General features: G+C 37.5%; 1 long non-coding RNA gene across 1 annotated transcript in view; it reads left to right on the top strand.

Moving 5' to 3' along the window:
• The window catches only part of LOC140242673 (uncharacterized), a 44,986-nt gene that overhangs the window by 3,539 nt on the left and 19,011 nt on the right, over positions 1-22,436 (top strand). The window contains exon 2 of the long non-coding RNA XR_011902145.1: positions 9,922-10,010. This is a non-coding gene — a long non-coding RNA (uncharacterized lncRNA). The remainder of the gene's footprint in view (positions 1-9,921; positions 10,011-22,436) is intronic.

Raw genomic sequence — 22,436 nt, 5'->3', positions numbered from 1 at the left:
CCTAACACAAATTCCTAACCCTAAACCTAACCCTAACCCTAATCTTTACTCTTACAGTTGTACCTTACCACTAACCAGTATTTGGCTGGGGGGGGGGGGGGGGGGGGGTAATTGCCCGGATACGCTCAGAGAGTGCAGACCTCTGGCAAGCAGGTCATTTTACATATAAAGCATTCTGAAAATCGCCAAATTTCCCAGTGATTATTGATTGTTTCAGAGTCAACTCCTCAGGTATCCTCAGGAAGTGTGGATGTCACGACCTCATAAGTCTTCCACTGATCTAGATCTGTGCCTGGGTATAGTGCAGTATTCACAAAACTTCCTCCTTTTGTTGATTTTCTTGTTTGTTTAACACATGGAATCAATACGAATTTATGTCGTAATGTTGGCGTCAAAATGGTGCAATTTCTACTTTTAGAGGGAAGAGGTTTATCTGCTAGATTAACTTTTTATGATATTGTTATGGGAGAGTTGTGAGGTAATGGCTGCCTCCTCAGTCTGCTTGCAAAATTGGTGTTGTGACCAATGTCTCAATTTCGTGAAAAACAGAAGAAACATGTGAGGTAAATATAACAGACCAATAGTCTCTAGAGTATGTTTTTAGAAGAAACTTCTGTGATAAAAGTACATGTAGTACTGTGACTGGGGGGGGGGGGGGAATTACTTTTACAGTTAGTGTCATGACTATGTTTTATTAATAATATCAAATTCAATTCTTGATCATTTGAAAATTGACATTCAGGCAAATACAGAATCATGGAACTTTTCTGATTGTTTCTTTTTACTGCATGTAGATGTTTCTGTGTATTCAGACTGCTTTCATGTACTTGTAATATTAGGAATTTTCTCATTCTTCACATCAAGCTCTCCTTTAATTGTATCAAGATACATCATATTTTAAAACATAATGGTATTTAATAGGAGTTAAAGGACAAGTTCACCTTCATAAACATTAGGATTGAGAGAATGCAGCAATATTAGTAGAACACATCAGTGAAAGTTTGAGGAAAACTGGACAGTCGATGCAAAAGTTATGAATTTTTAAAATTCTTGTGTTGGAACTGCTGGATGAGGAGACTACTAAGGCTTGTGATGTCATATGAGTACAACAGTATAATTAAGAAAATATAAAGAAAATTCAGCATAATTTCACTTTTTTTCGCATAATAAAAGAGCGCTTGACTTGCCCCTTTCTAAAGGCAATGGGAATAATATTACCCATAACATATGTCAGTAACGAGTCGAGGGAATGTGTACTTTTTTCAAAAGATGAAATTTTGTGAAATTTTCCTTTTGCATTGTTGTACGCATGTGACATCATACACTGCAGTAGTCTTCTCATCCAGCGGTGACTGCACAAAAACTTCAAAAATTCATAACTTTTGAACGGATTGTCCGATTTTCCTCAAACTTTCAATGATGTGTTCTACTAACATTGCTACATTCTCTCAATCCTTATGCTAATGAAGGTGAACTTGTCCTTTAAATCGGTCTTATTTTTCTTTATTTTTTAGATTTAGGGAGGCATTAACGTTAACATTTCGTCATCTTCTATTCATCACATTCTATTCATTTTTTCTTTTTTAACATGTTCCTTTCATAAAATGGGAAGTTTCCCATCTGTGACTAAAGAGTGAGGACATACCGTGTAAAAGCACAGCTAGGCATTATAAACATATTTTCTGTTCCATATTTCATATTGCCTAGCTCACATTCCTTGCCTTTGCCCTAATTTTGCTCTAGAGTACATAATCTTAAACTGCATTGATTGAATTCCACAGCAAGACAATCTGAGTATACGAAATTAAAGATGCAGATTGTGGAGCTCTCAGGTTAATACAGATCTACTGTCAACAAAATCGAGCAAATCCCTCAGGGGGCTGGTGTTCATCCGATACTCAGTTGAACAATCGTGCATTTGCCGTGCCTCTCCCCAGCGAGAACGAAATCAAAGATAATCTGTGTGTTCTCTTAATCGAACGGCCGGCTTGCTTGTCTAGGCAGATACTCTTGATGTGCACTCGTGATACGCTTAATGCGGTCATCGCCTCTCGATAAGTTTCTTCTTGTCTACGAAAGCAGTGTGACATGGAAGCCGGCAAGGTGAGGAGAGTTGGCTATTCGTGTTTCTTCCAGATAAAGCATTGATACTCTATACTGACGTGTAGGGTCCCTGTCCGTTCCGATGTGCACAACCTACTTTACTACGGCCTTTCTACGGCACAATTTTCGAAGGCAGACTCGGTGCTGACGTGATCGGAATTCTGCAGGCATGAATGTGGACTGCGTAGGAGTCCTGCCTTTAATAGTAGTTTGAATGTGGTGTAAATGGCTGTTACTTTGTAGCTAGCCCATTGTAGTAATAGTGAATCATCAACATGATCTGACATTATTTTAAAGAAATAACCTGTATTCGGATCAGTCATACTTAGTGGCAGAGAAATTTATCTTGAATGAATGAATAAAAAGTAATCATTCCCTTTAAGTTTAAAGACTTCAGGGACTTTTCCCATTCAGTTAATGATCACTTTGTAATTGTATCAATTTGATACCCCAATATCAATGAGAGAACCTACAGTGTATTCAATACTTCTTCCTCAAGAAACACCCCTCCCCCAAAAGAGGAACACAAGAAAATGAGGGCACTTACAAGTTGAATATCAATTTTGTATAATATTATTACCAATGTTAGATCTTTGCCCCATTCTACCACCTTTCCTGCAGTTGTACAAACATGTCTTTGTCCAATTACCCTGTTTCATCACAGACATACCAATACAGTGGACCCTCGTTATAGCAAGGTCAAAGACAGTGATATATCAAGGAAATTTTGAAGTTCCTATTCCTTTTATATTCTTTTGCCTGTAGCCCTGATATAATGAGATACCCAATACAGCGAGGAAATTTCAAAGGTCCCAAGTGGCTTGTTACCAGGAGGTTCCCCTGTACAAGATATTAAAGGGTGTGTACAGTTCTGGTTGAGGTGAGGATTTAGCTTTTAACGTTTTGCGAGATATTCAGAAACCACTCTATAAGATGTCAAAGAGCATGCAATTCTTAGGGCTATCAAAAGTTTATTTGATAAAAATCGGTTTTGAAATGGCTGAGATATCCAAAAACAAGGCGAAACAAAGAGATGCTAATAAAAGTCGTGGCCTGTCGCTTTAATTATTATCACTTTTTTGGATATCTCGGCCATCTGAAAACCAATTTTCATCAAATAAATGTTGAATCCTTCTTAAAATTACATGCTCTTTCATATTTTATATTAAGAGGGTTCTCTCTAGGAATGTTCAAAACATGAATCCCCACCTCAACCAGAAATGTACAGTCCCTTTGACATGCTCTACTCATGGCACTTGTCTTGATACTAGAGTGTATGAAGCCAGCTTGCACAGGAATACCCAATGCTGTTCATGTCACATGAAATTTTCCCGTAAGGGTATATAGTAAATAATGTGACCTTTTACATAATGAAAAACATTCTTGCTCAACCCTGCTCTATGCTGGAGTATGCATAATCTGATACTTGGATAATGAATTAGTGATTTATAGTGTACATGGACATGGTACAGTGTATGGGAGAAATGTATGAGTGACATTTTAGTGTGATACAAGGGAGGTGCTATCCATGAGTGATATCACAGGTACATTATAAAGGTGCAGCAATTATGGAGCTGATGTGAGCTACAAGTTTAATGCAGGCTTGCACTATTTATTTTGAATCTGTAGTATAATGGATTAGATTGAGAGTGATCAGAGTGAAATTTGCGTCAATTTCAGAAAACTATTGCACTAACATACTTTGGGATCATGTGATGGGTACGCTAAAAATCATAATGCTTCTTTGTACAAAAGCCATTTTGCTATAAAAGATGATGGAAATGAATTAGATTCAAGCAATTGCTGTGATTTTGATCCAGTCCATTAAATGAGCAATGGTTGTGTAGCATCTCTGTCTAACTCTTTTTTTTTTCTTCAGAAGACTAAAGAAGCCACAAAGTTGAAAAAAAAAAAAGATCTGTGACTCATGCATAGAAAAACAAACCACACAGTCTCACAGGAACTTTGAGCCATTTGCAGTCAAAACATGGCTAAATGTGCAAATCCTGTTTCCGTGCGTGTGGGATTAGCCACGTCTGCATGCCCCGTCTAATCCCAAATCAGATTAGTCCCACCCAGATACCAATTTGATGAAGATGCATCGCTCAGCTAGAAGGCCCGTAGGCCAAGAACTTGCCTTTTACCAGTGGCGCGGAGGCAGAAAGACATACAATATAATGCGCAGAAGTGTTGCCCACTTTTATTGTGTGTCTTCGTGGCCAATTCTCTCCCCCCTTGTTTGACCTGTGAATAATGCCGACATATGCCCTGCAATTGAGTCATGGCTTAGCGCCTTTTTGAGCAATTTATCCCAATCAATCGGATTCCAGCAAGGCGAGAGCTCGGCATCATCATATAGACCCCCTCCCCATCCCACTCCTCTAAATGCAGACACTCTGCTTTATTGTAGCATGGGTTGATCAGACTTGATGTAGCACCATTTTAGTCTTGCCTTCCATGAAAGCCATCACAGTATAAAACTATACCAGTCTGTCGAGAGGTATTGAAGGGGAAGAGATGATAAGAAAGTTGTATTACGTTGGAGTCATCTTTAAAGCTCCACATAACACTGAATATCCAGGCATCGTGTATGGTCTCTTGTACATGTACATGTACAATGTAAATAAACTGGCAAAACAGTCAGGAGAAATGACAATACCCAGTTTAGCTGTCTACTGACCCAAAGCAGCTATTAAATGCTTTTGCAGTGTATATTGTTTAGGATTCCCTGGCATATTTTTTGAGATTGTAGTCTTTTGTTGTGCATTCACGTAAAAAAAAAAAAAAAATTAAAAAAAAAATTAAAAAATCAGTGCCGTTAGAATTTCTGACATAGTTTGGGCAAAAAGACCAAGCTTTGACTTGTGCTAGAGTGGACTCTGTATAACTACACACCAAATAGTTACTGTGTGAATGAAAAGGAGATTTGCACATTAGTGAGCTCATGGTGTCTGTATAATGTCCTGTGAAAGTCCTATTGAAGATTTTACACATAACTACACAATATAAAGAACTTGTGAGTTTGTGAAGCATACAGAAACTAATGTTTGAATAAATTTTACAATGTTCAAAGTGAACACAAACCAGTAAGAGACAAAGTTAACTGAGGAAAGAGGAAGTCTGGAATGGATAGTATGAAAACTGTACATACAATAATTGGTAGCACTTTGTCTTTGTATTTTCTTCTCAGGTGGGGATCATCATAATTGATATTGATCAGAAAGAAGATTTCTATGTTTTATAAAATAGAAAAAGCAATGGTGTGTAGTCTGCATTGATTGAAGAACGTGTACAGTGAGCCACTTTCAACATTCAAGGTTGTCCTAATTTGATCAGTCATTTGCCTGTCACGACTGGTCATTCTACCCCCCCCCCCCCCCCCCCCCCCCGAATCCTCTTGTTAGACAGTCTGTCTTACCAGTTGTGGATACATATCTGGGCATGTTTCTTAACCTCTGCTACCGGCTGTGAGTGAAGAGGAGGAGAAGAGTATTATTGATGACACTGATAACGAGCTGTTCGCTTAGTGCCACGTCGAGGGCCGATGGTGGTTGTGAGGATGGTCGGATGGAAGACATAAAAACCCGGGCAAATAATTAACAAACCTGCAACTGAAGAGTTAGAAGAGAGCAAAGGAGAAGAGAGGGAGATAGAAAGTGAGAGATTGATAAAGAATGAAGGTTAAGAAGCTGATCAAGGAGACGGGATGGTGGAGATCAGAAGAGTAGGAATAAATGTGGCAATGATTGAAGGAGGAACAGGACAGATAGAAATATGCAAACATTGCTGAAGTAATGAGGAAAGAGGGAGAGTAAGAGATGTTAGGGTAGAGAGGGAGAGATTTAGAACAAGCCAGATGAAAAGAGATACATGTAACGAGATGGAGTGGGAGAATGATGTCATGGTTACAAGGAAAGAGTGCAACAGAGAGAGCTAGAGATACAAAGCGCAAGAGATGTGAAGAGGGTTGAGTGCCAAGTGCAAGATTTACAAGGGTCTGCTTCAAGTTTGGTTAAGGTAGAGGAATGTCTTGAGAGCACATCATCCATGACCCCGCCCGTTTCCATCTCTTCTCCTCCATCCCTCTCCATCTCTCTCCATCTCTCTCTTTACTCCCTCAGTCATTTTCCCTCTCCTCTCTGTTTGGATAGCTGTGATTCATGCTGTGCAGTTACAGATAAATGTGTAACAAACAATTATTTGTCTCTCTGACATTTTGATTGAACAGAAGAGGGTTTTTTTTTCGGAGGTAATGGACCAGGCGCTGGTAGGCTGTGATGGAGTGTCAAGGAAATTGTGTGAATCAACCACCTCTACTTGTGTAAAGTTCAATGTTGACAGGTCTTTCCTTGTGGAGACAGATTTACAACTCCTGGATTGAGGGATGGGTCTTACAGCCAACCCTAGTTTGAAAACTTTTACAAAGATTCTGACTGACTCATGCTATTGCTGTGTGGATTAGGCGGGGGAGTATAGATTGTTGAGATGCTTCATAGGTGTAATATAAACAGCATTTTTCTGCCAAGATACAATTAGTGTTGCAAAATTGCACGTATCATCTTGAAAGTATGATTTGCAAAGTTTTTTTGAAATGTTGATTGACTATGTGAGGAAAGAGACTACCACATCCTCAGTTCTAGCTCCTGACAGTAAAGAACATTTTATAAATGTTCCCTTGTATTTCTAGGGGTTGTATTAAATACAAAGTGTTACCAAATTGACAGTTACCAGCTGGTACATAATACCATGAAAACCATCATGCAGACAAGTCTATACATAGGGCATGATTTTTTTTTTTCCATTAAAAAAAAAATCTTGTGCAGAATTTAGGTCTCAGCATGGTTTTGTTTTGTTTTGTTTGTATTGCTTTTTTGGTGAATTATTGTTCTTAAGGTATAAAGTTAAGAGTTACACAAATGTTCGTGGATTCTTGACATGGGATAGATCGATGCCACGTTCTGAAAATAAGAGGTCACCTTACGAGGAATGAAGAAGATGAAGAGATGAAAGGCGGTATGCATGCATGCCTGATCTTCTTGATGACAGAGTTTGATTGGTGTGCTTTCTTATCCTCGGTAAACTGCGTTCCGCAGCGTAATTTTGATGTCATTAATTCGTCGGGGAGCTCAGTTGATTGCAGCGGAATATAGCTTGGTAAATAATTAACCCCGCGATGCGCTTTCTGCGCCAAGGGTTTCCTCCATGCAGGGAGATGGGACACCTCCCTGCTCCATGTTTAATGTACCCTCATCCAGCCCCACCTCTCCCCCTCTCTTCCCTATCTCCCTCCAATACTCTCCCTCTTTTTCACTCTATCTCATCTCTTATTTTCTCTTTTCTGCCTCTTTCCCCTCTCTCCCTCTCTCTCTCTCTCTCTCAGACTGTCTGACTTTCTATCTCCCCGTAAAATAAGAGATTGCGGAGTATTAAGATGTGTATCGGAAGATGAGACTTGATTCATCATCTTGAAAGATGGTCTCCAGAGGAGATTGGGGGGGGGGGGCGAGGGAAGGGAGAGGGGTGAGATTGTAATAAGCAGTGGTCCTGTTTGGTTGCCGTGGAGGTATATGGATGAGGTCTATCAGATGGAATCCCCAGTGGGGTGGATCGGCCAAACTACCCCCCTCCGGCTGCTGTTTCCCTGCATAGGGATGAGAACAGGGGGACTTGCCCAAAGGAAGGTGTCAAAACTCTGTCAGATCATCCTGTGCTCCAGGGACTTAAACCCCTTTTGAAATAATAACAGCTGGGGTACTAACATTTGGTAATTGCATTTCTTACAAAACAGTAAAAAAATGTTACCGCCCGAGGGAAAAGAAAAAAAAAAATCTAACTGAGCAAAGAGGTATTAAATCTGTATACTTTGTTGTTACTCATACATGTACAAATATCTTGAGTTTTTAATGACAAAAAAAAAGGCTAACCCCTCTTTTTCCTTCTTATTTGTGTTCAGTAGTAAGTGATAATTTGATGCTTGGAACATCTGGTGCTATAGTGAGAGATGCAGTAAATGGACCTTAAACCCATACACACACCAAAAAAAAAAAAGAAGTAAAAAAAAAAGAAGAAGAATCTGTGATATATACCATTTTTTTCTTCATTCTGCCACTATATCTGATTATCCTCCTTTTTTCCTAATAATTTACCAAGATGATGATTAGCTCCGCTCGAGAGGGTCCCACGAAAACCCAGCTCCAGTAAAAGTAATTGTGTTTGCTCACTCGTGCACCAGGGTCTTTATAGGATTGGATGAGGGGGAATTAGGGGTAAATTACGCTTTGCCGATGAAGAGGTTGCTGTCTTCAGTAGACGGCTGTGCGATGGAATTCAGCAAAGGCTTTGAGAAGGAGGCGCCGCAGTCATTAATCTGGGAGCGTAGTCTGCTGTCTTTCATGCTCAGGAGCAGAGAGTCAAAGTTTATGTAACCCAACAACATTTATATTTCATACTGTGTATGACTGATGACGCTGTGATGTAGGGTTTCTAGTGAATGCATAAATATCGCTCAAAATGCAGAAGTTCTAATTTCAAATGTACTGCTCAGTTCTTACGGCAGTGATGCTGATGTATAGTGACACTGTGACATAAATTTCTGTGACAGAAACTTAGATTCATGAAATGAGTTAATATGGTGAATTTAAATGTGAAAGTTTACGTTCACAGTGTGTGGTAGTTCACACTCACATCAGCACAATTATAAAAGCATACAAACAAATCACGCCAACAACTCTTCTTTCTTGACATATAAATTGCATGCCATCTAGGATGCTATGTGCTTGTTTTTTAAGGGCTTTGTCCGCCATGGAATGCATATCAAGCCATCAATGGGTTATACGTCATTGGATTCTCACATGATGACGTTCGTGAAGTATGAATACATTACTATTGTAATGTTGTTGACATAGCCGTTACTGCTGTTGTTGCTTCATCGCTATGTTATTGTCATCGTGTATTATGATGGCCGTATTATGTGTACTTCTTTTCCCCCATCTCATTATTCTTTGCTCATTATTAAAGCAGCATACACAATACATAATTATATTACTAGACAATGCACCTAAGTAGGCCACTGCCACACATTTTCACCTGAAATTTTCAGTGGGCAACCCTTTTGTTACAAACGCACCTGTAGCATAGCATTGCTGAACATTTTCAGTTTCCCATTAGCTATTAATGTTTTATGAGAGTGTTTTGTTTCTAGTTCTGTTCAATTCAAATTTGTGAGATTTGTGAAATATTTGATATTCCTTCCATGTAGGCTAAGCCACTGGTACCCCAGTTATTTTGATTTAAAATCTAAGTTTTATAATCACAACTTTCAAGTCCCCCTGGGATTAAAGGGATTTCACAAGTGAGGCTCTTCATTATTTGGATTGATTAGAAAGTTTGCTATCCATTCTGCTTGCTTTTTAGAAGGCTCCTTGGAGATGCCTGTTTTACCTACACCCTTGCACGTGATTTTTACTCTACTACACATGCAGAGAAAGAGAAGGAGAGAAGGGAGAAAGTGAATATCTAGTGAAATGTGTGTTTTTTTCCCCCTCTAAATTCATTGAAGTCCAGTACCCAGGAGACTTTAAGCCATTCCTTGTGGAAATCACATAAAAAGGCCGGTGTCTCTACCAATATTTTCTGAGCGATGCCCCGAGAACGTGGCAATTTCGCCGCTGACTGTCCCTTCTTTATATTGCCTCCCTCCGTTCCTCCCTCCCCCAACCCTACTTCTCCCCCCCCCCCCCTCCCAACACTCGACCCTCCTCCATTACGCGATGACATTTACAAAGTGCATTCACTGTCTTTGCATGGCCAATTTTGCAGTCGTGACCATCGTGCCAACACCTCCCTTCAAAACCAGCGAAACTTGAGCCGTTACCGGACGAACCCTCTCGTCTGGGAGAAACATTGGGGTAAGAATTCTCTTCTCTCTGTCTTTTTGTCTGTAGATCTCCAAATGTTTGCTCTTTTCGGAATTCTCAGAGGGACACCGAACAGTATGGAGCACTATTTTTGGTGACTGACTGAGAATGTGAAGCTATAGTTTATCTAAAAAGTAAGTTATTAGATCTTTTACAAAATTTCGTATTGACTTCTTGTGCAAAAAAAGACCTTTCAGATTTTTGCTTGCAGTCACTGGACACTTTATCTGTTCCTCCAGTTTCATATTCTTTGTATGTGGCTATTGTTTACCTGAAAAAAGCTTACATATTTAGAAGCCCAAATGAAATCTCACACAGACCTTTAAGTTACCATGTTGTAGTAGTATACATACTGAAGATCACCTGCCGATCTCATATAAATAAAAAAAAAAAAGATCACCTGCCGATCTTTTCGAAACCTAACATCACCTTAACCGTATGGAATGGGGAATGTTGTGTGTGTGTGTGTGTGTGTTATGAGAGGTTCATGTGAACAAGTCCAGTGACTTCAAACCTCGAATCATATAAATCTGACCATAGCACCTTTGCGTAGGTCATCTTTCATAGTAATAATAATAATAATAATAATGATAATAATAATAATAATGATGATAATAATAATAATAATAATAATAATAATAATAATAATAATAATAATAATAATAATAATAATAATAATGATGATAATAATGATAATAATAATAATGACAATAATAACATTAATAATAATACAATTACTATAATGGTGATGATAGTACAGCGACAGCAACCGCTAGAGTCCTGGGCAACAGAAGTACTTAATTAGAAATTATGATTTAGTGTGAGATGATAGGGATTTGAAAGTATGCATGCATAGTAAGTATGATACTTTTTAATGCATCCACTTAAAATGTCAAATGTGAATATGAAGTTTCCTTCCATTAGTGAGTGCATTAGCAACATTATCTACTTCCTGCCTGTAAACCACGCATCAATTAATGCACTAAAAATGAATAGATATGTTGAATCCTCGATGATATTGTAGGATGTGCATTAGGAGCAGAGACACTTTCACAAGGACTGGTTAGATTGTGAGTCATTGATCATAATTATCATGTATTCTAAAGTGATCTTTTAGAGCAACAAAATTTTTGCAAAATGGCAGAACTTGTTGAAGAACTGACCTTCACTATAAAGTTGGTTGATAGTTTTTCCAAGCAAGCATTTGAATGAATTGTATAATGTGTCAATTCTTTAGTTATCGCTGTTGTGGTGTTAAAAGCATTATAACCTGAATGACTAGAACTATTTGTACAATGTATTGTCATCATTAAGTAAAAAGTCTCAAGTCATTTTACATTTAAAAACTGTCTGATTTTGTAAAATGATTAGGTGATCCGAGAATCCTCTCGGATCACCTTCTGTATCTGTACTGATTCTTTGTAGGTTCTTCTTCTTCTTTCTTTATTTCTGGACAAATTTTGTGTATCGATTAGCTCAGAAAGTATTCTTCCTATCAATGTCAAAATTATACCATATATGTATCATGTCCCAAAGACGACGGGTCAAATAAAATCATAGTGATCAGTCGACCGTGACGTCACTATGACGTCATTATATGAAAACACATTTTCATTCATATCTCATTAATGGAATGGAGTTTTTCAATGAAATTTACGTCACATATATTTCAAGTTATGCGGATTCTACACATATTCTCAAAATTCATATTTTCTCTTAAAACGTGCGCGTACGCGCGCGTTGAAATATTTGTATGCTCAAATCGAGCTCAAAATTTTTTTGCACACGTTTCAGACCATTTGGAGCATTTTTTGAAAAATTGAAAAAATTGGACGGACGCGTACGCGCGCGCATATGCAATAGAAATTTCCCGTTTTTTCACACTTATCGGATGCCTGAAATGTCAAGGAATATTTCTACAAAGTTTCAAGTCAATCCGACTCAATATGACGTCATACAAAACCGTCAAAGTTGAAATTCCGCGCGCGCGTCAATGGCGATATACAGTCCAACAATGCCAAAAAACCGCCAATTTCAAATCCGATTTTACTCGTCAGGATGGACGGTGACCCCCCATTTTATTTACATATTCTGAAAGCTGATGAGTTGTACATGTCATTTCATGGGTTGACGATGCTGAAAAAATGATTAAAAGATATCAAATTTCTTAATAAAGTAAAAAAAGTAAATTTTCAAAATGACGTCATCAAATTTTAAGTTCATTTGAGCGTATCTCACTAATCCTTTGCCAATTTTCACCTAGATTTCAGTATGTTGTAGCTTATTAAATGCTCTTTCAGTAATATAATAACAACATTTTGATTGGATGACAGCATCATCTCGTAAAAATGGATTGAAAGTAATCTTGTCAAATTTGACCAGTTTACGTGTTATCTCTATGGGAGTGCAGTTTTTCTGGAAATGAAAATTGACATGACTATCTTTCTCGCGCACTAGCTCACTTATGCTTCGGTGAATTTCTCCCAAATTTTAATATGTGGTAGCTGAGACTTTGGGCTATCGTTGATGTGCCCTTCGTTTCTTCATACGACGTCGGCATCACGTCAAAAAATTTGGTTGAAATTAAAGCTTATTTTCGATGTATTGAGATATTTCTTTCTTTCTGCAACTTTCTTTGCAATAACTCAAGAAAGACAACCCCTATCACCCTCATATTTTGAACATGTTTAGTTCACGTTACGTACATTTTTATGCCTCCGCCACGAAGTGGTGCCGGAGGCATTATGTTTTCGGGTTGTCCGTCCGTCCGTACGTCCGTCCGTACGTACGTCCGTACGTACGTCCGTACGTCCGTACGTCCGTACGTCCGTCCGCTTTCGTTTACGCGATAACTTGAGTATTATTTACTGGAATTTTACCAAACTTGGTCCAAGTATGAAGTATGATGGAGCAACGATTTGATAAGATTTTGGGTGAAATCGGCTAAAGGTCAAAGGTCAAGGTCAAATCATGAAATTGTATCTGTTTACGCGATAACTCAAGACTGTATGGAGCAAATTTCACCAAACTTTGTTGGAGGATGATGTATGATGGGACAATTACTTGATTAGTTTTTCAGTGAAATCGGACAGAGGTCAAAGGTCAAAGATCAAGGTCAAATCCTAAAATTTATCTGTTTATGTGATAACTCAAAACTGGATGAAGCAGCTTTCACCAAACTTGGTCCAAGGATGATGAATGATGGGACAATTAGTTGAGTAGATTCTAGTGACATTGACAAGAGGTCAAAGGTCAAAAGGTCAAGGTCAAATGCTAAAAATGTTGCTATTTCCCCCATATCTATGCAATGCCCGCAGTTATTTTCTTGAAACTTAGTGTAGACATGTACTACTGCGTAAGGATTCTCCAGAGAGAGTTTCATGTCATAAGGTCAAAGGTCAAAAGGTCAAAGGTTAGGTGAAAATGTTGCAATATCACTTTTCTCGCAAATGGTTCAATGTATCTTCATGGAACATGGTACATATGCATGTACTGACTGGCAGGGATTATCTAGGGAATTTAGGGGTCATGGGTCAATAGTCAGGGGTTCAAAGGTCAAGGTCAACTCCTCAAAATGTTACTACTGTATTTCCCTCATACATGTATACTAGTATATATTACATGCAATGATTGCATTATTAGTTTTAAAAGTGTTTAATATATGTACATGTATTACTTGATGGAGATTCTCTTGGAAATTTCCAGCCAGAAGGTCAAAGGTCAAAGGTTAAGGGTCAAAGGTCAGGTTTAAATGAAAAAAAAATATTTTGTACTGTAATTACACTCTTTCTTCATACCTTGAAAATTATACTCAATGCATAAACTTATAATAAGGTCGGTCAGAAGTCAAGTAAAAATTTTCAATTCCCCAAATATGTGTACCTGCACTCTTTAATAGACAATTATAGCAAACCCAGTTCGTGAAAAGTGAACATTCAAGATATTTCTGACAAACCTGTTATTTCGATATTTTGCCAGTTATGTGAAACTGTCATCACACATTGTCAAGACATTGTACTATACATCTATTGGGAGAATCATGCATTATGGCGGAGGCATCAGTCGCCGTAGCGACATTTCTAGTTTCATAAAATAACAACTACTTGATCGGACACCATCTTGGGTATGTAACTTAGGGTCAAAGGTCATAAATGTTTCAACCTGTATCTTGGTGAATACATGTTCTATCTTTCCCATATTTTGCACACGCAAAGACCATGTTACAAGAATCATTTCGCAAAATAACCACTTTTTGCTCAGATGCCATCTTGGCTGTGCAAAGTTGGGTCAATGGTCAAATATACTTCATTCTGTATCTTCGTTATAGTGTATACCGAATTTGGTACCAAAGATGGCAGACCTGACTCTCTTTTCTAAATGAGAATCCAAATATCACACGGCCAATGTCTCTAAACACAGATGAAACCTATGTGGTCATGCCTATTGCGATCAGGACTCGAATCATTGATTTAAAAAAAAATCGGATCACCTAATTTGTCAGTCTTGACAAATTCCGAGTCTAGTTCTTCATGTTTTTTGTTTTTTTTTGTGTGTGTGTGTTTTGTCTTTTTGGTCATCAGTTGTGTAATGAACAATTGTAATGTAGGCAGAGAGCTTTTATAACATACAAAGTTGACAATGGCAGCATTTTATAGGTAAAGTCCCTGATTTCATGATACTAAGCTTTAGTAATATTCTGTGCAAACCACATTTTCATGCAAAGCACAAACAATAGACAAAAATCAAGGGATCATGAAGCGTCGAATCGCACCAGTGCACAACACTTGGCCATCCATACCAGGCCATTTTTATTCTGCCATAGTAGTGCATGAATTGTACTATAATGTAGTCTCTTGCATAAAACCCAGTGTACATTCACCACTGTCTTCAGTGCTTTGCTGCATGATGTTGGTGATCCATTACTACTCATCACTCAGTCTTGTATCTTTCATATACCACCCCATCAAATTCAGGCTCTGCCTCCTCATTGAACTCCATGTGATTCAATTTAAAAACAAACAAATAAACAGACAAACAAACAAACAACTACACCACCTGTTACCATGGATTATTTTTCTCCTTTCAGTCCAAAAGACCAAAAGAGTGATAAAGTGCAATTGATGCAAATCACTCGTGTGAAGATGCAAACGAGTCTGGTCAGACAGGTACATGTACGCAGCTACCACTGATAACGGGATTTTCACAATATGCTGTGCTACCACTTCATCTACATCAAAGTTTCTCGGTTCAATATCGTAGAAGGGCTTTGACATCTCAGACCACATCCCTGTAGTGAATCACCTTTGAACTATAGAGTTTCCCATCGGGTACCTTTATGTCTTTAATCTTTGAATCTCCGATGTCTACGCAAGTGTTGTTTTGACTGTCAGAATTTGCTGAATTTGGTCCATTTCAAGTGTTTGTTTCAAAGACTGATTCCTGGTTTAATAATTTTCTCTAAATACCATGTACACATGTACTAATATACCAGGAATTATGATGTACATGTATAATGCCATCGCAAAAAATATTGCTTTTTATAAAACACAGTGACTCGTATCAAAGAGAATAAGTGATAAAGATGTTGGATGTTGGAAGTTGGAATATTGCAAACTATTAAAGTTCTAGATAGATAGAGATTTAGTATAATTTTGCTGTTCTTTGACTTTCATACCTTTTGGTACAATGTAAAGTTCTGTACAGGGCAAATGAATAGTACTGCATTCTAGCAATGCCAGTTTGTTTACTTTCTTCACTTGATTTTGTGTTGTTGTCTTTGTTTACACTTTTGCAGTGTAATTTGTCATGCATAATTCAGTATTGCCCCGGGATTGTTTAGGGTTTGATTGATGAGAGTGCGCACCAGAAAATTGCCTTATAATAGAAGCGTATAAAATTCTTTTGTCATATGATAATTCCCTAGAATGCCATAACCTCTGGCCATACTTACTGTATACTCTGCACTGACAGCTTTGAAGTGTGGATTTATTTGATGAACACTGTAGTTGAACAAGGCATGCAGAAACATGCCGTGCCAGAGCAATCAAAAGGTTACTTTAAAAGAAAGGTAAAAAAGAAACAGCAACAACCCACAATATTGTCAGGAAAACATTGTGTATCTGACGAAGATATTTTCAAAAAATACTGTCGTCTTTTTGCAATCGTTTTATTATATGAAGCCTTGACATTACTGTAAAACAAGGAATTTTGGTGTGCATTTTAATTTCGTGAATTTTGCGAGCGCCAAGATTCGCGAAATTAAGATGCACGCGAAAATTGTTGTCTACACTATATGCATTTAAAGCCAGTGGCAGTTCGCAAAAATTTCATGACGCAAAAAAGACCATTGGCTGCAATTCATGAAAATTTCATGCTGCGAATATATAATGCTTTACAGTATGTCTATTCTATTTTCATTTTTCACCTAATCATACACAAACCACAGCATGCAATATGAATGAAAACATGATGAATGGATGGAGATAAAGGTCACATTTTTTTTTGCAGATATTTATGTGAACTGTTATCATAAAAGCCTAATAAAGTTGACAAACATTAATATCCAGATTTTGGTATCTTAAAATCATCCATTTTAAAGGCATTTCAATTAAAAAATGTCACAGAAATGACAAGAAAGCCAGGAATAAGATAAACACTCTTTGATTAAAAGTCAGCTGTAATGTTTACTCTAGACAGTCAAGTGTAAATTTTCTGATGTAAATATTGGAGCAATATTGCTTTAAAACACCATTGTGTCATTCTTCATAAACACACAGACTTGAAATTTAAACAGAATGTATTCAATGTCAAAATATCAAACATTATCTTGTTTTTTTTTTTTCAAAGCCAAATCACCATATTTTCCATTTTCAGCAGTTCTGTATCCTATTGAACATAAGGGTATTAAAGACTGTAATGAGTTTATACTTACATAATCCACCACTAATGTGACATTCATCCACAAGTTCAGATAATAATGAAAAGTATATTATTGCTTTATTGAACTTACAACTTTCACCTACAAATGAAATTGATTGTTGTTGCACAAGAAGTCATTATGTGTCATAAAGATTTCTTTTAATATGGCCTTGTCATACAGTCAAGTGACTAGCATGGAAAAAATGTTATGAAGAGATACAGTGTACATGTACTATAGATAGATAGATAGATAGATAGATAGATAGATAGATAGATAGATAGATAGATAGATAGATAGATAGGTAGATGAGAGATGTATGAGAGAGTATGTCATAATTACCACATCAAGTTCTTAGGGCAATTTGCTGCAGAAAATATCATTCATCTTGGCATTACTAAAGTGGCAGCTCTGAAGTTTACTGCATGGTAGATATTATATATTGGGGAAAAATTAGATTGAATTGGATGAAATAAACAAATAAACTGTACAAAATCAGAAAGATTCTGAAGAAAAAAAAAATTGAGGGAAATCAGACAATCCGTTCAAAAGTTATGATTTTTTTAAAGCTTCTGTGCTGTCATTACCGGATAAGGAGACTACTGCACTTCATGACATCATTTTGGACAACAATAAAAAGAAAATATAAGAGGAATTCCACAAAATTTCATTTTTCATGAAAAGTACACTTTCCATCAACTTGTGGTAATAAATATTGATTCCCCCTGCTTTCTGAAAGAGGTTTATAATTATTAAAGTGCTCAATATTATGCTAGAAAAGTAAAAATATATTGAGTTTTCTTTGTATTTATTTTCTTAAAAATTGCTGTCCATAATGACATCATGGAGTGTAGAAGTCTCCTTATCCAGCAATGATGGCACCGAAACTTCAAAATTCATAACTTTTTAATTGATTGTCCGATTTTTCTCAAACTTTGACTGATGTGTACTACTCTATAGTGCTGCTTCCACTCAATCTACATTTACATTTGGGCTTTGGTTTCCTTTAAAGAGTCCTTGTAAAATTCTGCAATGGAAACAAACATCCTTCTACATTGTATGAGTAACAAAGTGCTTTGAAGTGAAAGAAAAATTTCACTCTACTGAATAATCACAAAAAGGAACAACACCAAGCCAGAGAAATGTAGTTTCTGGTAATTTATGGGTCAAGAAAGATACTAGGTAGATGCTGAATCCCATCCAGTGAGTAAACATTTTCATTTATAAATAAATAATAAAAAATGTCAATAAAATAGGGAGGGATGCATCGTGATATTTAACATTGATGAGCATGGCTCTGATCTGCCTGGCACAAAGTCCTTTTCCACATTTTTGGTCAGCCGACATGGCTGTGAAAACAAATCGTCTGCGATCATGATGCTTGCCTCGTCAAGGATACTGGCTGGAGTACAATGTTATGTACATGTATGAGATTGGTGCCGTGATGTCATATCCACTGCGTGTGATTTGTTATGTATGGCTGGCTGCATGTGTTCATCTATGATAACATGTCTTCTTTCAAGAGACATTTAAACTGCCAGAGCTGCATCTCAGAAGATTCACTGCGAGGTATTAAAAGAGTGAAGTGTACAGCAGTCATTAGGCCTGCTGTAGGCCTAAATGTGATGTGCATGTAATTAATGAAGGAGCAGCTAATATTGATGACCACATGGAAATCTCAATGTAGCAAGGGTAAGTTGCAGAAAATCATCAGATCTTGTTTCCAAAATTTTGATTTTTCTTCTACTGCAGTAAAAAAGACATGCTACCAAAAATTTTTGTTACCAATGGTCCATGTTAGAAAACAAGATTTTTTTTTTTTACATTAAAATCTTGATGGAAGGCAACATTCTTTCTTTTTTTTAAAAAAACATCCTAGTGAAACGTGCATTTGTTATTCCAGTTACAGCTCGTTATTCCAAAGGTTCATTGTTTTCCGAATTTCATTTTCGGATTAACCAATCTTCGGAGTAACGAACCTTCGGAATAACGCCACAAATTTTTGGATTAAAGAACCCTTTTTTCATTTTCGGATTAACGAACCTGTAGGTATAGGGAATTTACGTGTTTCGGATTAACGACCCTTCAGAATAACGAACCTTCGGAATAACGAACAGCACCCGTTATTCCAGTACTGTACTTACAGTATTAACATAAGCATCCCCTAATCTCTGAATAGATATTGTAATCTTGTGTTTTTCTTGGCTGTTAAACTCAGTTGTAAGGACTAATAAGAGTTGTCATGATATTCCAGACAAATTGCATCATAGTCGGTTTTTCCACTGGACAACAAGACAGTGCATCGATGATGCAATGAATAATACAAGGTTTTTGTCCAGAAAATGCAATTTGGTGTCGTTGAAGATGATTTTGATGTCATCAGTAACTGTAGCTATCAAACAATTTTAAAAGTAACAAAAATTTTCTTGTGTGACAACGAAGAAGCATTTGCATCACTTTTGTACTGTAATCTGCCATGTACTGTACTCTCAAGTCACTCATCGCACATTGAATATTACCATCAAATGGACAATGTAAGTGTAGGTTAACGTAGGTGATGTGAAATTTCATCAAGGTCAATAGATATTCATGAGAGATTTTAGCTTCCTTAAACCTGAATATGGCGTGTTCCAAAAAAGCGTGGCTATTGTGTTAGGGCTTACAGTATAGTCTGTTTAATATGGTGACCATCCATCTCCCCGCCCCCCCTTTTTTTTTTTGCGTCAGCTCAGTAGTGTAGTAGCAGAGACATTCCTTCTTGTCATTTTCACATTGCAGGGATTTCCCACTACATACCAGTCCATTGTCAGGTTAATACCGGTGAATCCATAACGTGGGAATTTGAGAGCAATTACCTTCAGAATGTGTAGAATTTGTATTCAGTCAGTATTTTGTACAGTCGCAGTTTTGGGGTCCTGCATTCCAGCAGAAAGCAAGACTACATGTATGTCATGAACAGTAAGAATGTCTCATCAACACAGTGCATAACAATAGCCACATTCTATACAGAATAGTGGAATAACGATCGCGATCCATATCTCAAGATTTTTGCAAGCGTTCACACCGACAGAAATAGTGGGATAACGATCACTATTGAAATCTTGAGATTTTTTTTTTGCAAGCGTTCACACAGACAGAGATATCCCACTAATTGGCATTTCACTGCATGTGCTTCTCTTTGCCCTTTGTTCATTGCGCGTCACAGTGGTGTGGTGCACACGCTGTGGTGATGTGTGCTTTGAATGATGGGATATAAAATCTCAAGATTATTTGGTCTGGCATCACCGCGGGGCAAATTATCGGGATAAATTTGATATAAGCGCAAGATTTCTTGCAATTTGCATTGAGATGCTGATCGCGATAATTGGTGGGATTTTTGTGTCCACATGGGCAGAAATCTCGAGATTCCGATCGCGATGCAAACCTCAAGATTTGTATTCACTTGCGTACGTACAATATGTATGAACCAAGGCCCACCTTAGTTTGTACAGTAGTGTCTACAGCTATTAAGGCACAGTGGAATTATATTTCATGGTGGACATTTTACCTGAAGTGGCAAAAGAAAGAACCATCGACTCTTGATCAAATGTTCTCATTCTTATCTTTAAGACCGGCCCTGTTTTATGAAGAGTTAAAATTGATTATATAGTTGATTTCAGCTGTAAGTCTATGGCAGCCTGTGTGGTAAGGAAATTTAAAATTGATTTTATCTTTTCATAAAACGGGGCCCTGGTGTTGATCTTCCTGAATATCTACAATGTCAACTGATTAAACAGAATCAAATTCAAAGGAAATTTTAGTTTAAAAGTTCTGAAATGTTGCTTTAGCATAGTCTATTATCTACTCCTTCACCAGTATGACAACAGATAAACATGATGTGATGTGTGGAAACATTGTGAAGGCCATTAATTTGTCAATGTACCTTTTAAAAACATCTTATAATAATATCAAATGTGTCTATGCCAGCCGATGGAGTAGAGGTACTGCATGGATTCTCTCTATCTCTACTCATTGCACAATCAAGGGAATGTGGCCATTTAGCAGTCACTTTCCATATTCATCACTGGTATTGCAGTGGAAAAGAACTTTATGGCGGGACAATTGCACCCCTTAATTTGCTCCCCAATTTAGGAGTCTGCCCTCGCTTGGGCATCAGCCTAGAGCAGGTTTCAATTTGTCACAATTATACCCTGCGAGATGATCTTGAGAGAGAGAGAGAGAGTCTCCGCAGGCTGGGATGACGTCTTGGGTGACTTTGCGAAGATGACGACACCAGTGTCTTTGTGGAAGCTCACCATGCTGGGAGGCAAGAACAGTCTTTATCCCGTTCTTGTGCTTTTTTGTCACCGCGGTTTTGTTTAATAGCATGATGCTGTGATGGGGACTTTGTAGTGACGAATGATTTTGCAAGACGAATCAGGGGTTCTTATAGTACCCCACCCACCACCCCCCCACCCCTCCCCCTTCTCATTTTCTTCTCTGCCACCATCTAGCTACCCCTCCTCCCTGTAGTCCCACTCTAAGCCTTTTGAGCCCCTACATTGTAGTGTATGTTCACTGTGACAGCAGGACATGCATACCGGTTAAATGGATTAGATGTTTTTTGACATCTTTCATTAATTGATTTACTGGAATTAGGTGGAATGACTGATGCCTAGCTTGTCCAAGAGTAGTTAATGCTTGGCCTAATCTTGATAAATGGGTCTGGATTGGATAGAACCGAGGGGCGAATAAAACAAAAACCCAAACACCCCAGGCAAAGATCAATCTACAGAATCTGTATGGTTTTGTTCAAATTAGTCTTTCAGATATTAGATGTCTTCAAACTTAAGCAGTCTTCTGGATTCTTTGTGTTTCAGAGTACAAACTGTATTGTGAGTGTTTGTGTGTGTGCTCTTGTGTATTTATTTGTATCTTGTTATTAAAAATGTTAAAAATGCCAGGCCATTTCATTAAGTTACTGAGTCATTTCTTTTGCTCTCTTTTGTTTTATCTCTAAGACCAATGTAAGTGAGTCATCGATGGTATCTGATGTTCTTTGGACATGAGGATTTAGTGATGTTAGCATGAAGCCATTTTATCCCTTTTGAATTTAATTCATTAAGGAGATTTTGGTGTGTAATTGTATAGGAAATACCGGTAACGATTTGTAGATGTGTTAAATCCTCAGTTTCTGTAAATGTGATGTTTGTCGTTTAATGTATAATGCATGATAAATGTATGTCTCCAGTAAATCCTGTATAATCCTAGTATGAGCTTTGCTTTCAAGGACTGTATGACATTTGCATGCATTGAGTACTGGTCTTGTATCATGCAGATTTCATTTCACTTCAGTGTGCCATTATTACATCAACTAACAATATTATACCTCTGAAAATGTACAAATCCATTCTGTCTGCATTAACAAAGAAATATTTATATCAAGGACACGATTACAGGGTGGTCCACAACATAAAAATTTGAGTTGGTCTTCTCTGTATACTTGTGTATCAATTCAAGAT

Source organism: Diadema setosum, chromosome 19 (assembly GCF_964275005.1).
Source record: "Diadema setosum chromosome 19, eeDiaSeto1, whole genome shotgun sequence".
Classification (NCBI taxonomy): domain Eukaryota; kingdom Metazoa; phylum Echinodermata; class Echinoidea; order Diadematoida; family Diadematidae; genus Diadema; species Diadema setosum.
This window is presented reverse-complemented; position numbering and strand designations above follow the sequence as displayed.